The sequence below is a fragment of the Pseudophryne corroboree genome, chromosome 9 (assembly GCF_028390025.1).
Source record: "Pseudophryne corroboree isolate aPseCor3 chromosome 9, aPseCor3.hap2, whole genome shotgun sequence".
Taxonomy (NCBI): Eukaryota; Metazoa; Chordata; class Amphibia; order Anura; family Myobatrachidae; genus Pseudophryne; species Pseudophryne corroboree.
In genome coordinates, this window is record NC_086452.1 from 14402448 (window position 1) to 14420857 (window position 18410).

Below are 18410 nucleotides of genomic sequence, written 5' to 3' on the forward strand. Positions count from 1 at the left end.
TAGATGGTATTTGGTACCGGGGACACAGTACCTCCAACAAGTCTCTAGTTGGCTCTGCAGTAATGATGGATACCGGAACCACGTTTCTCACCACCCAGGATGCCAAGGCCTCAGTTATCCGCTTTGCAGTAGGATGACTGCTGTGATATTTCATCTTCCTCGCAAAGGACTGTTGAACAGTCAATTGCTTACTGGAAGTAGTACAAGAGGGCTTACGACTTCCCCTCTGGGATGACCATCGACTCCCAGCGGCAACAACAGCAGCGCCAGCAGCAGTAGGCGTTACACGCAAGGATGCATCGGAGGAATCCCAGGCAGGAGAGGACTCGTCAGACTTGCCAGTGACATGGCCTGCAGGACTATTGGCATTCCTGGGGAAGGAGGAAATTGACACTGAGGGAGTTGGTGGGGTGGTTTGCGTGAGCTTGGTTACAAGAGGAAGGGATTTACTGGTCAGTGGACTGCTTCCGCTGTCACCCAAAGTTTTTGAACTTGTCACTGACTTATTATGAATGCGCTGCAGGTGACGTATAAGGGAGGATGTTCCGAGGTGGTTAACGTCCTTACCCCTACTTATTACAGCTTGACAAAGGGAACACACGGCTTGACACCTGTTGTCCGCATTTCTGGTGAAATACCTCCACACCGAAGAGCTGATTTTTTTGGTATTTTCACCTGGCATGTCAACGGCCATATTCCTCCCACGGACAACAGGTGTCTCCCCGGGTGCCTGACTTAAACAAACCACCTCACCATCAGAATCCTCCTGGTCAATTTCCTCCCCAGCGCCAGCAACACCCATATCCTCCTCATCCTGGTGTACTTCAACACTGACATCTTCAATCTGACTATCAGGAACTGGACTGCGGGTGCTCCTTCCAGCACTTGCAGGGGGCGTGCAAATGGTGGAAGGCGCATGCTCTTCACGTCCAGTGTTGGGAAGGTCAGGCATCGCAACCGACACAATTGGACTCTCCTTGTGGATTTGGGATTTCGAAGAATGCACAGTTCTTTGCTGTGCTGCTTTTGCCAGCTTGAGTCTTTTCATTTTTCTAGCGAGAGGCTGAGTGCTTCCATCCTCATGTGAAGCTGAACCACTAGCCATGAACATAGGCCAGGGCCTCAGCCGTTCCTTGCCACTCCGTGTGGTAAATGGCATATTGGCAAGTTTACGCTTCTCCTCCGACAATTTTATTTTAGGTTTTGGAGTCCTTTTTTTACTGATATTTGGTGTTTTGGATTTGACATGCTCTGTACTATGACATTGGGCATCGGCCTTGGCAGACGACGTTGCTGGCATTTCATCGTCTCGGCCATGACTAGTGGCAGCAGCTTCAGCACGAGGTGGAAGTGGATCTTGATCTTTCCCTAATTTTGGAACCTCAACATTTTTGTTCTCCATATTTTAATAGGCACAACTAAAAGGCACCTCAGGTAAACAATGGAGATGGATGGATTGGATACTAGTATACAATTATGGACGGGCTGCCGAGTGCCGACACAGAGGTAGCCACAGCCGTGAACTACCGCACTGTACTGTGTCTGCTGCTAATATATAGACTGGTTGATAAAGAGATAGTATACTCGTAACTAGTATGTATGTATAAAGAAAGAAAAAAAAACCACGGTTAGGTGGTATATACAATTATGGACGGGCTGCCGAGTGCCGACACAGAGGTAGCCACAGCCGTGAACTACCGCACTGTACTGTGTCTGCTGCTAATATAGACTGGTTGATAAAGAGATAGTATACTCGTAACTAGTATGTATGTATAAAGAAAGAAAAAAAAACCACGGTTAGGTGGTATATACAATTATGGACGGGCTGCCGAGTGCCGACACAGAGGTAGCCACAGCCGTGAACTACCGCACTGTACTGTGTCTGCTGCTAATATAGACTGGTTGATAAAGAGATAGTATACTCGTAACTAGTATGACTATAAAGAAAGAAAAAAAAAACACGGTTAGGTGGTATATACAATTATGGACGGGCTGCCGAGTGCCGACACAGAGGTAGCCACAGCCGTGAACTACCGCACTGTACTGTGTCTGCTGCTAATATATAGACTGGTTGATAAAGAGATAGTATACTCGTAACTAGTATGTATGTATAAAGAAAGAAAAAAAAACCCACGGTTAGGTGGTATATACAATTATGGACGGGCTGCCGAGTGCCGACACAGAGGTAGCCACAGCCGTGAACTACCGCACTGTACTGTGTCTGCTGCTAATATAGACTGGTTGATAAAGAGATAGTATACTCGTAACTAGTATGTATGTATAAAGAAAGAAAAAAAAACCACGGTTAGGTGGTATATACAATTATGGACGGGCTGCCGAGTGCCGACACAGAGGTAGCCACAGCCATGAACTACCGCACTGTACTGTGTCTGCTGCTAATATAGACTGGTTGATAAAGAGATAGTATACTCGTAACTAGTATGACTATAAAGAAAGAAAAAAAAACCACGGTTAGGTGGTATATACAATTATGGACGGGCTGCCGAGTGCCGACACAGAGGTAGCCACAGCCGTGAACTACCGCACTGTACTGTGTCTGCTGCTAATATATAGACTGGTTGATAAAGAGATAGTATACTCGTAACTAGTATGTATGTATAAAGAAAGAAAAAAAAACCACGGTTAGGTGGTATATACAATTATGGACGGGCTGCCGAGTGCCGACACAGAGGTAGCCACCGCCGTGAACTACCGCACTGTACTGTGTCTGCTGCTAATATAGACTGGTTGATAAAGAGATAGTATACTCGTAACTAGTATGTATGTATAAAGAAAGAAAAAAAAACCACGGTTAGGTGGTATATACAATTATGGACGGGCTGCCGAGTGCCGACACAGAGGTAGCCACAGCCGTGAACTACCGCACTGTACTGTGTCTGCTGCTAATATATAGACTGGTTGATAAAGAGATAGTATACTCGTAACTAGTATGTATGTATAAAGAAAGAAAAAAAAACCACGGTTAGGTGGTATATACAATTATGGACGGGCTGCCGAGTGCCGACACAGAGGTAGCCACAGCCGTGAACTACCGCACTGTACTGTGTCTGCTGCTAATATAGACTGGTTGATAAAGAGATAGTATACTCGTAACTAGTATGTATGTATAAAGAAAGAAAAAAAAACCACGGTTAGGTGGTATATACAATTATGGACGGGCTGCCGAGTGCCGACACAGAGGTAGCCACAGCCGTGAACTACCGCACTGTACTGTGTCTGCTGCTAATATATAGACTGGTTGATAAAGAGATAGTATACTCGTAACTAGTATGTATGTATAAAGAAAGAAAAAAAAACCACGGTTAGGTGGTATATACAATTATGGACGGGCTGCCGAGTGCCGACACAGAGGTAGCCACAGCCGTGAACTACCGCACTGTACTGTGTCTGCTGCTAATATAGACTGGTTGATAAAGAGATAGTATACTCGTAACTAGCATGTATGTATAAAGAAAGGAAAAAAAACCACGGTTAGGTGGTATATACAATTATGGACGGGCTGCCGAGTGCCGACACAGAGGTAGCCACAGCCGTGAACTACCGCACTGTACTGTGTCTGCTGCTTATATAGACTGGTTGATAAAGAGATAGTATACTCGTAACTAGTATGTATGTATAAAGAAAGAAAAAAAAACCACGGTTAGGTGGTATATACAATTATGGACGGGCTGCCGAGTGCCGACACAGAGGTAGCCACAGCCGTGAACTACCGCACTGTACTGTGTCTGCTGCTAATATAGACTGGTTGATAAAGAGATAGTATACTCGTAACTAGTATGACTATAAAGAAAGAAAAAAAAACCACGGTTAGGTGTTATATACAATTATGGACGGGCTGCCGAGTGCCGACACAGAGGTAGCCACAGCCGTGAACTACCGCACTGTACTGCGTCTGCTGCTAATATAGACTGGTTGATAAAGAGATAGTATACTACTAATATTATATATACTGGTGGTCAGGTCACTGGTCACTAGTCACACTGGCAGTGGCACTCCTGCAGCAAAAGTGTGCACTGTTTAATTTTAATATAATATTATGTACTCCTGGCTCCTGCTATAACCTATAACTGGCACTGCAGTAGTGCTCCCCAGTCTCCCCCACAATTATAAGCTGTGTGAGCTGAGCAGTCAGACAGATATATAATATATATAGATGATGCAGCACACTGGCCTGAGCCTGAGCAGTGCACACAGATATGGTATGTGACTGACTGAGTCACTGTGTGTATCGCTTTTTTCAGGCAGAGAACGGATATATTAAATAAACTGCACTGTGTGTCTGGTGGTCACTCACTATATAATATATTATGTACTCCTGGCTCCTGCTATAACCTATAACTGGCACTGCAGTAGTGCTCCCCAGTCTCCCCCACAATTATAAGCTGTGTGAGCTGAGCAGTCAGACAGATATATAATATATATAGATGATGCAGCACACTGGCCTGAGCCTGAGCAGTGCACACAGATATGGTATGTGACTGACTGAGTCACTGTGTGTATCGCTTTTTTCAGGCAGAGAACGGATTATAAAGTAAACTGCACTGTGTGTCTGGTGGTCACTCACTATATAATATATTATGTACTCCTGGCTCCTGCTATAACCTATAACTGGCACTGCAGTAGTGCTCCCCAGTCTCCCCCACAATTATAAGCTGTGTGAGCTGAGCAGTCAGACAGATATATATAATATTATATATAGATAATAGATGATGCAGCACACTGGCCTGAGCCTGAGCAGTGCACACAGATATGGTATGTGACTGAGTCACTGTGTGCTGTGTATCGCTTTTTTCAGGCAGAGAACGGATTATAAAGTAAACTGCACTGTCCTCACTAGTAAACTCTCTCCACTCAGTCTCTACACTTCTACAGTAACAGTACTCCTCCTAGTCAGCTCCAGTAAATCTCTCTCAGTCTCTTATAATCTAAATGGAGAGGACGCCAGCCACGTCCTCTCCCTATCAATCTCAATGCACGTGTGAAAATGGCGGCGACGCGCGGCTCCTTATATAGAATCCGAGTCTCGCGATAGAATCCGAGCCTCGCGAGAATCCGACAGCGTCATGATGACGTTCGGGCGCGCTCGGGTTAACCGAGCAAGGCGGGAAGATCCGAGTCGCTCGGACCCGTGAAAAAAAACATGAAGTTCTGGCGGGTTCGGATTCAGAGAAACCGAACCCGCTCATCTCTACTGGGGTCCCGACAGACCTACGCGGGCGAGAGGCAGCCATAAGGCAATATTAAATACAATTGCAGACACAAGTCAAAAACAAATGTAATGGGGAGATTCTGCACAGCAGCACTCACCCCAAGGCAAATCACTATCAAAGAGACCCAAAATGGCCACTCCTGGCCTATATATATCCCAACCTTCCCCTTTTCCTAAGGGCTGTACTTCCTCACAGTTAGGTCCACCCCTCACAGGATGTTTAACTCATTCCTCTCCTATGTAGTAAATTCTCTCTCCATATTATACACAGATACCTCTCCACCTACAGAGCTCACTACCTAACACATGTATCACACAGATACCGGGCGCTTGTCCGCAGATCTCACAATCTTACACACATATCTCACAGATACTGAGCCTTCAACATCCCCAGAGCTTACAATCAAATACTGTACATACTGTACAAATACATCACACATACCTAGTAATATTACCCAGGATTTACAATCTAACACATGTGCCATAAACCTTCTAAACATTTGTCCATCGGTTTACAATCTTATCTAACAGCAGCATAATCCAAGGTCTCACTGATATTTGTATCTTGTTTTAAGAGCTGATAATCATATGTTTCTCTCTCCCCAACTAGGGGGTATATTTACTAACATTCGTAATTTTCGGAAAAAGGTCAAAGTTCAATCACGAATGACATCGAAAGTGTAAAACTGCAACTTTTTGAATTTATTACGCCTAATTTACTAAGCTGTCGTATTCGGATTTTTCATTTGTTCCGATGTCGATGTCATTCGTGTTTTTTTCCCGTTTTTTACGGCAGTGATTAGCAAAACACTGCCGACTTTATCACAATGAATCTCGGCCGGATCTGTGTGATCCGTGCTGGGGTTCATTTTTTTTTTTTTTTTAAATAAACACTGTAAAACGGAGAAAAAAAATGCGTGGGGTCCCCCTCCTAAGCATAACCAGCCTCGGGCTCTTTGAGCCGACCCTGGTTGCAGAAATATGGGGGGGAAAATGACAGGGGTTCCCCCATATTTAAGCAACCAGCATCGGGCTCTGCGCCTGGTCCTGGTTCCAAAAATACGGGGGACAAAAAGAGTAGGGGTCCCCCGTATTTATAAAACCAGCACCGGGCTCCACTAGCTGGACAGATAATGCCACAGCCGGGGGTCACTTTTATATAGTGCCCTGCGGCCGTGGCATCAAAAATCCAACTAGTCACCCCTGGCCGGGGTACCCTGGGGGAGTGGGGACCCCTTCAATCAAGGGGTCCCCCCCCCAGCCACCCAAGGGCCAGGGGTGAAGCCCGAGGCTGTCCCCCCCATCCAATTGGCTGCGGATGGGGGGCTGATAGCCTTTTGTGAAAATGAAAAGATATTGTTTTTAGTAGCAGTACTACAAGGCCCAGCAAGCCTCCCCCGCATGCTGGTACTTGGAGAACCACAAGTACCAGCATGCGGCGGAAAAACGGGCCCGCTGGTACCTGTAGTACTACTACAAAAAAAATACCCAAAAAAAGACAAGACACACACACCTTGAAAGTAAAGATTTATTACATACATCCACACAAACATACATACATACTTACCTTATGTTCACACGAGGATCGGTCCTCTTCTCCAGTAGAATCCAAGGGGTACCTGTTGAATAAATTCTACTCACCAGCTCCAGGGTCCCAGGCTCCTCGTAGCATCCATTTGTAATCCACGTACTTGATTAAAAAAAAAAAACGGAGAGCCGAGCCACGCACTGAAAGGGGACCCATGTTTTCACATGGGCCCCCTTTCCCCGAATGCCATAAACCCACTCTGACTGATGTCTAAGTGGGTTTCTTCAGCCAATCAGGGAGCGCCACGTTGTAGCACCCTCCTGATCGGCTGTGTGCTCCTGTACTGTCTGACAGGAGGCACACGGCAGTGTTACAATGTAGCGCCTATGCGCTCCATTGTAACCAATGGTGGGAACTTTGTAGTCAGCGGTTGACCGAAAGTGACCTCACCGCTGACCACAAAGTTCCCACCATTGGTTACAATGGAGCGCATAGGCGCTACATTGTAACACTGCCGTGTGCCGCCTGTCAGACAGTACAGGAGCACACAGCCGATCAGGAGGGTGCTACAACGTGGCGCTCCCTGATTGGCTGAAGAAACCAACTTAGACATCAGTCAGAGTGGGTTTCTGGCATTCGGGGAAAGGGGGCCCATGTGAAAACATGGGTCCCCTTTCAGTGCGTGGCTCGGCTCTCCGTTTTTTTTTTTTAATCAAGTACGTGGATTACAAATGGATGCTACGAGGAGCCTGGGACCCTGGAGCTGGTGAGTATAATTTATTCAACAGGTACCCCTTGGATTCTACTGGAGAAGAGGACCGATCCTCGTGTGAACATAAGGTAAGTATGTATGTATGTTTGTGTGGATGTATGTAATAAATCTTTACTTTCAAGGTGTGTGTGTCTTGTCTTTTTTTGGGTATTTTTTTAGTAGTAGTACTACAGGTACCAGCGGGCCCGTTTTGCCGCCGCATGCTGGTACTTGTGGTTCTCCAAGTACCAGCATGCGGGGGAGGCTTGCTGGGCCTTGTAGTACTGCTACTAAAAACAATATCTTTTCATTTTCACAAAAGGCTATCAGCCCCCCATCCGCAGCCAATTGGATGGGGGGGACAGCCTCGGGCTTCACCCCTGGCCCTTGGGTGGCTGGGGGGGGGGGGACCCCTTGATTGAAGGGGTCCCCACTCCCCCAGGGTACCCCGGCCAGGGGTGACTAGTTGGATTTTTGATGCCACGGCCGCAGGGCACTATATAAAAGTGACCCCCGGCTGTGGCATTATCTGTCCAGCTAGTGGAGCCCGGTGCTGGTTTTAAAAATACGGGGGACCCCTACTCTTTTTGTCCCCCGTATTTTTGGAACCAGGACCAGGCGCAGAGCCCGATGCTGGTTGCTTAAATATGGGGGAACCCCTGTCAATTTTTTCACCATATTTCTGCAACCAGGATCGGCTCAAAGAGCCCGAGGCTGGTTATGCTTAGGAGGGGGGACCCCACGCAATTTTTTTAAAGAAAATAACCACTTTCCCACCCCTTCCCACTGATATACATGCACGGATCTCATGGATCCCTGCATGCCTATACAATCACGGATTAAAAAAGCAGGTCTGTTTTTTTTTAGCACTTTTTTACGAGTTGTATTTTTTCACGGCAGTGTTTGTTTTTTTTTTTGCTTTGCACTTCTTAGTAAATTACCGAGATTCATACTTAAACAGCCGCGTTTTGACCGATGGTGTATTCATTCGTATTTTTTTTGTTGGACTTCCAAAAAATTACGAATGCCCTCATCACTGCCGTGATTATTGCTTAGTAAATTACCGAGATGACACTTTGATGAAAAAACGGCATCTCGGTCAAAATCGGGACCTTAGTAAATATACCCCTAGAGCTTGTTATTCCACTACACAGGTACCATCAGAGAGACCTCACCTACAACTTGCCACCTAGTACGTATCACACATCCCCAAAATCAAATAATATGATTCAAAATTCAGATTTAAGTGTGCAGGTTCCTTGCCCACAGAGCTTGCAATCGCAGAGATTGCCTTTAGAGATGAGCGGGTTCGGTTTCTCTGAATCCGAACCCGCCAGAACTTCATGTTTTTTTTCACGGGTCCGAGCGACTCGGATCTTCCCGCCTTGCTCGGTTAACCCGAGCGCGCCCGAACGTCATCATGACGCTGTCGGATTCTCGCGAGGCTCGGATTCTATCGCGAGACTCGGATTCTATATAAGGAGCCGCGCGTCGCCGCCATTTTCACACGTGCATTGAGATTGATAGGGAGAGGACGTGGCTGGCGTCCTCTCCATTTAGATTATAAGAGACTGAGAGAGATTTACTGGAGCTGACTAGGAGGAGTACTGTTACTGTAGAAGTGTAGAGACTGAGTGGAGAGAGTTTACTAGTGAGGACAGTGCAGTTTACTTTATAATCCGTTCTCTGCCTGAAAAAAGCGATACACAGCACACAGTGACTCAGTCACATACCATATCTGTGTGCACTGCTCAGGCTCAGGCCAGTGTGCTGCATCATCTATTATCTATATATAATATTATATATATCTGTCTGACTGCTCAGCTCACACAGCTTATAATTGTGGGGGAGACTGGGGAGCACTACTGCAGTGCCAGTTATAGGTTATAGCAGGAGCCAGGAGTACATAATATATTATATAGTGAGTGACCACCAGACACACAGTGCAGTTTATTTAATATATCCGTTCTCTGCCTGAAAAAAGCGATACACACAGTGACTCAGTCAGTCACATACCATATCTGTGTGCACTGCTCAGGCTCAGGCCAGTGTGCTGCATCATCTATTATCTATATATAATATTATATATATCTGTCTGACTGCTCAGCTCACACAGCTTATAATTGTGGGGGAGACTGGGGAGCACTACTGCAGTGCCAGTTATAGGTTATAGCAGGAGCCAGGAGTACATAATATATTATATAGTGAGTGACCACCAGACACACAGTGCAGTTTATTTAATATATCCGTTCTCTGCCTGAAAAAAGCGATACACACAGTGACTCAGTCAGTCACATACCATATCTGTGTGCACTGCTCAGGCTCAGGCCAGTGTGCTGCATCATCTGTTATCAATATATAATATTATATATATCTGTCTGACTGCTCAGCTCACACAGCTTATAATTGTGGGGGAGACTGGGGAGCACTACTGCAGTGCCAGTTATAGGTTATAGCAGGAGCCAGGAGTACATAATATATTATATAGTGAGTGACCACCAGACACACAGTGCAGTTTATTTAATATATCCGTTCTCTGCCTGAAAAAAGCGATACACACAGTGACTCAGTCAGTCACATACCATATCTGTGTGCACTGCTCAGGCTCAGGCCAGTGTGCTGCATCATCTATATATATTATATATCTGTCTGACTGCTCAGCTCACACAGCTTATAATTGTGGGGGAGACTGGGGAGCACTACTGCAGTGCCAGTTATAGGTTATAGCAGGAGCCAGGAGTACATATTATATTAAAATTAAACAGTGCACACTTTTGCTGCAGGAGTGCCACTGCCAGTGTGACTGACCAGTGACCTGACCACACTGACCACCAGTATAGTTAGTAGTATACTTATATTGTGATTGCCTGAAAAAGTTAAACACTCGTCGTGTGACTTCACTTGTGTGTTTTTTTTTTTTTTTATTCTATAAAAATAAAACTCATTCTGCTGACAGACAGTGTCCAGCAGGTCAGTCATTATATAATATATAATATATACCTGTCCGGCTGCAGTAGTGATATATATATATTTTTTATATCATTTATCATCCAGTCGCAGCAGACACAGTACGGTAGTTCACGGCTGTGGCTACCTCTGTGTCTCTGCACTCGGCAGGCAGTCCGTCCATAATTGTAATACCACCTAACCGTGGATTTTTTTCATTCTTCTTTATACATACATAGTTACATAGACATCTTCTCTTTATCAACCAGTCTATATTAGCTGCAGACACAGTACAGTACGGTAGTTCACGGCTGTGGCTACCTCTGTGTCTGCACTCGGCAGGCAGTCCGTCCATAATTGTATACCACCTAACCGTGGTTTTTTTTCATTCTTCTTTATACATACATAGTTACATAGACATCTTCTCTTTATCAACCAGTCTATATTAGCTGCAGACACAGTACAGTACGGTAGTTCACGGCTGTGGCTACCTCTGTGTCTGCACTCGGCAGGCAGTCCGTCCATAATTGTATACCACCTAACCGTGGGTTTTTTTCATTCTTCTTTATACATACATAGTTACATAGACATCTTCTCTTTATCAACCAGTCTATATTAGCTGCAGACACAGTACAGTACGGTAGTTCACGGCTGTGGCTACCTCTGTGTCTGCACTCGGCAGGCAGTCCGTCCATAATTGTATACCACCTAACCGTGGATTTTTTTCAGTCTTCTTTATACATACATAGTTACATAGACATCTTCTCTTTATCAACCAGTCTATATTAGCTGCAGACACAGTACAGTACGGTAGTTCACGGCTGTGGCTACCTCTGAGTCTGCACTCGGCAGGCAGTCCGTCCATAATTGTATACCACCTAACCGTGGATTTTTTTCAGTCTTCTTTATACATACATAGTTACATAGACATCTTCTCTTTATCAACCAGTCTATATTAGCTGCAGACACAGTACAGTACGGTAGTTCACGGCTGTGGCTACCTCTGTGTCTGCACTCGGCAGGCAGTCCGTCCATAATTGTATACCACCTAACCGTGGATTTTTTTCAGTCTTCTTTATACATACATAGTTACATAGACATCTTCTCTTTATCAACCAGTCTATATTAGCTGCAGACACAGTACAGTACGGTAGTTCACGGCTGTGGCTTCCTCTGTGTCTGCAGTCGGCAGGCAGTCCATAATTGTATACTAGTATCCATCTCCATTGTTTACCTGAGGTGCCTTTTAGTTGTGCCTATTAAAATATGGAGAACAAAAATGTTGAGGTTCCAAAATTAGGGAAAGATCAAGATCCACTTCCACCTCGTGCTGAAGCTGCTGCCACTAGTCATGGCCGAGACGATGAAATGCCAGCAACGTCGTCTGCCAAGGCCGATGCCCAATGTCATAGTACAGAGCATGTCAAATCCAAAACACCAAATATCAGAAAAAAAAGGACTCCAAAACCTAAAATAAAATTGTCGGAGGAGAAGCGTAAACTTGCCAATATGCCATTTACCACACGGAGTGGCAAGGAACGGCTGAGGCCCTGGCCTATGTTCATGGCTAGTGGTTCAGCTTCACATGAGGATGGAAGCACTCAGCCTCTCGCTAGAAAAATGAAAAAATTCAAGCTGGCAAAAGCAGCACAGCAAAGAACTGTGCATTCTTCGAAATCCCAAATCCACAAGGAGAGTCCAATTGTGTCGGTTGCGATGCCTGACCTTCCCAACACTGGACGTGAAGAGCATGCGCCTTCCACCATTTGCACGCCCCCTGCAGGTGCTGGAAGGAGCACCCGCAGTCCAGTTCCTGATAGTCAGATTGAAGATGTCAGTGTTGAAGTACACCAGGATGAGGAGGATATGGGTGTTGCTGGCGCTGGGGAGGAAATTGACCAGGAGGATTCTGATGGTGAGGTGGTTTGTTTAAGTCAGGCACCCGGGGAGACACCTGTTGTCCGTGGGAGGAATATGGCCGTTGACATGCCAGGTGAAAATACCAAAAAAATCAGCTCTTCGGTGTGGAGGTATTTCACCAGAAATGCGGACAACAGGTGTCAAGCCGTATGTTCCCTTTGTCAAGCTGTAATAAGTAGGGGTAAGGACGTTAACCACCTCGGAACATCCTCCCTTATACGTCACCTGCAGCGCATTCATAATAAGTCAGTGACAAGTTCAAAAACTTTGGGTGACAGCGGAAGCAGTCCACTGACCAGTAAATCCCTTCCTCTTGTAACCAAGCTCACGCAAACCACCCCACCAACTCCCTCAGTGTCAATTTCCTCCTTCCCCAGGAATGCCAATAGTCCTGCAGGCCATGTCACTGGCAATTCTGACGAGTCCTCTCCTGCCTGGGATTCCTCCGATGCATCCTTGCGTGTAACGCCTACTGCTGCTGGCGCTGCTGTTGTTGCCGCTGGGAGTCGATGGTCATCCCAGAGGGGAAGTCGTAAGCCCACTTGTACTACTTCCAGTAAGCAATTGACTGTTCAACAGTCCTTTGCGAGGAAGATGAAATATCACAGCAGTCATCCTACTGCAAAGCGGATAACTGAGGCCTTGACAACTATGTTGGTGTTAGACGTGCGTCCGGTATCCGCCGTTAGTTCACAGGGAACTAGACAATTTATTGAGGCAGTGTGCCCCCGTTACCAAATACCATCTAGGTTCCACTTCTCTAGGCAGGCGATACCGAGAATGTACACGGACGTCAGAAAAAGACTCACCAGTGTCCTAAAAAATGCAGTTGTACCCAATGTCCACTTAACCACGGACATGTGGACAAGTGGAGCAGGGCAGGGTCAGGACTATATGACTGTGACAGCCCACTGGGTAGATGTATGGACTCCCGCCGCAAGAACAGCAGCGGCGGCACCAGTAGCAGCATCTCGCAAACGCCAACTCTTTCCTAGGCAGGCTACGCTTTGTATCACCGCTTTCCAGAATACGCACACAGCTGAAAACCTCTTACGGCAACTGAGGAAGATCATCGCGGAATGGCTTACCCCAATTGGACTCTCCTGTGGATTTGTGGCATCGGACAACGCCAGCAATATTGTGTGTGCATTAAATATGGGCAAATTCCAGCACGTCCCATGTTTTGCACATACCTTGAATTTGGTGGTGCAGAATTTTTTAAAAAACGTCAGGGGCGTGCAAGAGATGCTGTCGGTGGCCAGAAGAATTGCGGGACACTTTCGGCGTACAGGCACCACGTACAGAAGACTGGAGCACCACCAAAAACTACTGAACCTGCCCTGCCATCATCTGAAGCAAGAAGTGGTAACGAGGTGGAATTCAACCCTCTATATGCTTCAGAGGTTGGAGGAGCAGCAAAAGGCCATTCAAGCCTATACAATTGAGCACGATATAGGAGGTGGAATGCACCTGTCTCAAGTGCAGTGGAGAATGATTTCAACGTTGTGCAAGGTTCTGATGCCCTTTGAACTTGCCACACGTGAAGTCAGTTCAGACACTGCCAGCCTGAGTCAGGTCATTCCCCTCATCAGGCTTTTGCAGAAGAAGCTGGAGGCATTGAAGAAGGAGCTAAAAGGGAGCGATTCCGCTAGGCATGTGGGACTTGTGGATGCAGCCCTTAATTCGCTTAACAAGGATTCACGGGTGGTCAATCTGTTGAAATCAGAGCACTACATTTTGGCCACCGTGCTCGATCCTAGATTTAAAGCCTACCTTGGATCTCTCTTTCCGGCAGACACAAGTCTGCTGGGGTTGAAAGACCTGCTGGTGACAAAATTGTCAAGTCAAGCGGAACGCGACCTGTCAACATCTCCTCCTTCACATTCTCCCGCAACTGGGGGTGCGAGGAAAAGGCTCAGAATTCCGAGCCCACCCGCTGGCGGTGATGCAGGGCAGTCTGGAGCGACTGCTGATGCTGACATCTGGTCCGGACTGAAGGACCTGACAACGATTACGGACATGTCGTCTACTGTCACTGCATATGATTCTCTCAACATTGATAGAATGGTGGAGGATTATATGAGTGACCGCATCCAAGTAGGCACGTCACACAGTCCGTACTTATACTGGCAGGAAAAAGAGGCAATTTGGAGGCCCTTGCACAAACTGGCTTTATTCTACCTAAGTTGCCCTCCCACAAGTGTGTACTCCGAAAGAGTGTTTAGTGCCGCCGCTCACCTTGTCAGCAATCGGCGTACGAGGTTACATCCAGAAAATGTGGAGAAGATGATGTTCATTAAAATGAATTATAATCAATTCCTCCGCGGAGACATTGACCAGCAGCAATTGCCTCCACAAAGTACACAGGGAGCTGAGATGGTGGATTCCAGTGGGGACGAATTGATAATCTGTGAGGAGGGGGATGTACACGGTGATATATCGGAGGGTGAAGATGAGGTGGACATCTTGCCTCTGTAGAGCCAGTTTGTGCAAGGAGAGATTAATTGCTTCTTTTTTGGGGGGGGTCCAAACCAACCCGTCATATCAGTCACAGTCGTGTGGCAGACCCTGTCACTGAAATGATGGGTTGGTTAAAGTGTGCATGTCCTGTTTTGTTTATACAACATAAGGGTGGGTGGGAGGGCCCAAGGACAATTCCATCTTGCACCTCTTTTTTCTTTTCTTTTTCTTTGCATCATGTGCTGATTGGGGAGGGTTTTTTGGAAGGGACATCCTGCGTGACACTGCAGTGCCACTCCTAGATGGGCCCGGTGTTTGTGTCGGCCACTAGGGTCGCTAATCTTACTCACACAGTCAGCTACCTCATTGCGCCTCTTTTTTTCTTTGCGTCATGTGCTGTTTGGGGAGGGTTTTTTGGAAGGGACATCCTGCGTGACACTGCAGTGCCACTCCTAGATGGGCCCGGTGTTTGTGTCGGCCACTAGGGTCGCTAATCTTACTCACACAGCTACCTCATTGCGCCTCTTTTTTTCTTTGCGTCATGTGCTGTTTGGGGAGGGTTTTTTGGAAGGGCCATCCTGCGTGACACTGCAGTGCCACTCCTAGATGGGCCCGGTGTTTGTGTCGGCCACTAGGGTCGCTAATCTTACTCACACAGCTACCTCATTGCGCCTCTTTTTTTCTTTGCGTCATGTGCTGTTTGGGGAGGGTTTTTTGGAAGGGACATCCTGCGTGACACTGCAGTGCCACTCCTAGATGGGCCCGGTGTTTGTGTCGGCCACTAGGGTCGCTTATCTTACTCACACAGCGACCTCGGTGCAAATTTTAGGACTAAAAATAATATTGTGACTGTGAGGTGTGAGGTATTCAGAATAGACTGAAAATGAGTGTAAATTATGGTTTTTGAGGTTAATAATACTTTGGGATCAAAATGACCCCCAAATTCTATGATTTAAGCTGTTTTTTAGTGTTTTTTGAAAAAAACACCCGAATCCAAAACACACCCGAATCCGACAAAAAAAATTCGGTGAGGTTTTGCCAAAACGCGTTCGAACCCAAAACACGGCCGCGGAACCGAACCCAAAACCAAAACACAAAACCCGAAAAATTTCAGGCGCTCATCTCTAATTGCCTTCTCACCTGGGAGGGGCAGGTAGTTGAGACAGGGGCCAAAGCAGTGGCTCTGTGCTCTCCCAAAACTCTTTGGGGCCTGAGACGTCAGCGCTCCTTCCCACTGCACCAGGGCTGAGACTTTTAGTTTGACTGCATAGCTCAGGCTCTCGCCTGATAACAAGCAGCCCTGTCACAATCACGCGGGCCGCCTTCACAGAGCTGAGGGTAAGCACAGCTTAACTGCCCCTGGTGCACTGGTGGTTTGGCAGCGCTTGGTGTGGAATCACACTTCATGAGGAGGAGCCAGGTGACTGTGAGGCGCATGGAGGGCGTATGAAGCCTTCTACTGCAACCACCAATTTTAACAGTGTTGCCGGCATTTGAAGAACCCCGTGCGAGGTTAATTTTTGCTGGATGGCAGGGGGAGAGATTAGTTGCAGTGCGAGTGAGCGGGACCTCAAGTGCCCGCTGGCAGCTGGATTTTTTTTCCTCCTGTCTCCAGCAGGGCTACATCTGCCCCATTATTAATCCAACCCTGGCTGGCACCCTGTACACACTGTAGCTGTGCTGCGAGCATCAGTGTAGACGGACGCATCTGTATGTATGGGGTCATTCCGAGTTGATCGCATGCTGCTGATCAGGGTACTACTGCGCATGCATATGCACCGCAATGCGCATGCGCGTCGTACGGGTACAAACAGCATCATTGCTGGGCAATGCTTCTAGCGACGAATCCATTCGCACGGGTGATCGCAAGGAGATTGACAGAAAGAGGGCATTTATGGGTGTCAACTGACCGTTTTCTGGGAGTGGTAGGGAAAACGCAGGCGTGTCCAGGCGTTTGCAGGGCGGGCGTCTGACGTCAATTCCGGGACCGGACAGGCTGAAGTGATCGCAGCGGCTGAGTAAGTTCAGACCTACTCTGAAACGGCAAAAAATGTTTTTGTACTGCTCAGCTGCACAGGCGATCGCACACTTGCAAAGCGAAAATACACTCCCCCGTGGGCGGCGACTATGCATTTGCACGGCTGCAAAAAGTAGCTAGCGAGCGATCAACTCGGAATGAGGGCCATAGAACAGTAATGCATACACATAGTATACATAGAAAAAATGTATATATATATATATATATATATATATACACATACATACATACATACATACATACATACATATACTGTGTATGTGTATATATATATATATATATATATATATATACACACACTATACATACCGGCATTCAGGATATCGGCATTTGGAATGCTGATGCCGGAATACCAACATTGGTCAGAATGCTGGTGCGGGATCCCCACATGGATAAAAATGCCGGCACTGGAATCCCGACTGCTGGCTCCCGAACGTAAGTGTGCTGTGGTAGGAGATGGAGGGGAAAGGTTTAGGCTGTGGGAGGGTTAGTATTAGGCTGCGGGAAGAGGGTTAGTTCTGGGGAGGCGGGATTAGGCACCACCGGGAATGGTTAGGCTGCGGGGGTGGAAAGGTTAGCTTTAGGCTACAGGTGTGTGTGTGTGTGGGGGGGGGGGGTTAGGTTTAGGCATCACCGAGTAAAGTTAGGGTCAGGCTGCGGGAAGGGAGGGTTAGGTGGGGGAGTAGATGAGGGTTAGTATACTTACCTTCCAGGTGTCAGGATTTGGCATGTAAGGGTGATGTCTGTATTCTGACCGCTGCCATCACAAAGATCCTGATACCATCCCTGCATGCATATATATAGCGTATAGTATATATATATATATATATATATATATATAGCACACACATACAATACACATGCATATATAGCGTATAGTATATTATATATATATATATATATATATATAAAGCACACACATACAATACACATGCATAAAGCACACACATACAATACACGTACATAATATACATATATATGCAGAGTACATATTGTATACATAGTATAGATAACTATACATACTGCAAAAGAGCAGGGAGGGTGTTACAGGAGGTGCTGGACAGAGATGGAACTTGTAGGTTTTGGTGAGGGGAAATCAAACTTATAAAAGTAATTATCCTGTACAGTACTATACACATGTATGTGTGTGTGACACACTGACAGGTGACTAACCATCTCTCCTGTGTTGAGTTCCTGGCTGCAATATCATTCTTCAGCCTGCTGCCCGGGTAGTTGCTGGTCTGTGTGTGGGTGGGAGTGTCTGTGCTCTGATTGGCTGAGTGACTGTGTGTGATGTGTCACTCAGCCAATCGGAGCACAGCAGATGCTGCTGAGGAGTTCCTGCACTGATCAGGATTCTCCTCAGCGTTACAGCAGGGTAGATGCTAGAATCAAGTGGGCTAAGGGACCTTTTCCGTAAGGGGGAGGATTGTGGCCATTGTGTGTAGAATTAACTCTGCTACCTGTGGGCACTGTGTGTATACGCGGCCATTGTGTGTATAAGTGACACTGCTACCAGTGGGCATTGTGTACATAA

The 18410-nt window shown here is 46.6% G+C and overlaps 1 long non-coding RNA gene across 1 annotated transcript; it reads right to left on the reverse strand.

Moving 5' to 3' along the window:
- Window positions 1–17222: 17222 nt before the first annotated feature.
- LOC134956630 (uncharacterized) lies at window positions 17223–18121 on the reverse strand. Its single transcript, XR_010186033.1, has 3 exons — window positions 18047–18121; window positions 17580–17659; window positions 17223–17317 (listed from the first exon to the last, which is right to left on the reverse strand). It is a non-coding gene; the product is annotated as an uncharacterized LOC134956630 (long non-coding RNA).
- Between the last annotated feature and the right edge of the window lie 289 nt (window positions 18122–18410).